Below are 1,773 nucleotides of genomic sequence, written 5' to 3' on the forward strand. Positions count from 1 at the left end.
TCCCGGTTCCTGTCGTAAACGCGGAGTTTCCTTATGGAGGGGAAGGGAAGAGTTTGCCCCAGGCGCCGGCGCCTGCTCTTCCCGAGATAAATAAGAAAAATCCATCCTCACCCCGATCGAATTTTGTCCCCAAAATGAGCCGGGAATGAGGGATTTGTGGATGCTCCCACTGCAGCGAATGGTGGAATTCCCGGGATCGCGGGAACCGAACGCCACGAAGGGAGCAGAGGCGGTTCAAGTTGGATTTTACAGAAATTTCCTTCCCAAAAAGGGGAATATCTTTGGCCTTTCAGCTTTTAGATATTCCATATAGTAACATTTAGACTTTAAATATAAATATTTATGTTTAATATAAATATTTAGATGTTCCACATAAAAATATTTAGACATTACATATAGAAATATTTAGATATTCCACATATAAATATTTAGACATTACATATAGAAATATTTAGATATTCCACATAAATATTTTGACATTGCATATGTAAATATTTGGATATTATATATATCGATTTAGATTTTTAACAAATATTTAGATATTTATAGAAGTATTTAGNAATATTTAGATATTCCACATAAATATTTTGACATTGCATATGTAAATATTTGGATATTATATATATCGATTTAGATTTTTAACAAATATTTAGATATTTATAGAAGTATTTAGCTATTCCACATAGAAATATTTAGACATTATATATATAAATATTTAGATATTCAACATATAGAAATATTTAGATATTCCATATAGAAATATTTAGATATTCCATATATAAATATTTAGACATTACATATAAAAATATTTAGATATCATGTATATAGATTTAGATTTTTAATAAATAATTAGATATTTTATAGAAATATTTAGATATTCTATAGGAATATTTTATTTTATATAAATAAAAAACCAAATACTTAGACATTTCATATATCTATTTAGATATTTTATAGACMTATTTAGATATTTTATAGAAATATTKAGATATTTTATAGAAATATTTAGATGTTTTAATATAAATATTTAGGCATTTTTGTACAAATATTTATATTTTTTTTTCTCTCCCTTAACACCTCGGCAGGGGTCGAGGTTCCTGGTGGTTTCTGTGCCATGAGGGATAATTTGGACCTTGTGGGCACACTTTGGATGCTTGGAAAGGTCGTCGTGTCCCTGGAATCSATGTGGATTTAACGATTTCCCTGCTCCTGGCACTGGGAAGAGTCATGAGGCCTCAGAAATCCATGGAGATGTGTTTATCCAGGGTAAAAATGATGGATTTCTGCTGCTTCCCTGGAGAAAGGGATTTCTCCAGAATTCCGTGCATTGAACACGCTCTGGGTGTGTTTTTTCCAACCCTGGGAATAACTCCAGCTGGATCAGGGAATTTTGAATTTTAATTATAGGCAGTGCAGCAAATGGGAGATGGGAACGAGCCAAAATTGTGGGATAAAACTGCTGCATCTGTGAGGAATGAGGAATTCCAGACCACCCCAACCTGGAAATGCTCCTGCTCCACCACCGAGCTCCTGTCGGCAGTGCATCCTGCCTGGGAATTTTTGACTTTTTTCAGACGCATTTGGGCTCATTTGAGTGCAACCACACTTTGGGCACTCTTTGACCTYATTTTGGRYACATTTTGGGCACCCCTTGACCTCATTTTGGACACATTTTGGACACACTTTGACCTCATTTTGGGCACATTTTGGGCATCCCTTGACCTTGTTTTGGGCACATTTAGGCACAGCCACATTTGGGGACCCCTTGACATT

Source organism: Malurus melanocephalus, unplaced genomic scaffold (assembly GCF_030028575.1).
Source record: "Malurus melanocephalus ecotype Western Australia unplaced genomic scaffold, MMel_1.1 scaffold_786, whole genome shotgun sequence".
NCBI lineage: Eukaryota > Metazoa > Chordata > Aves > Passeriformes > Maluridae > Malurus > Malurus melanocephalus.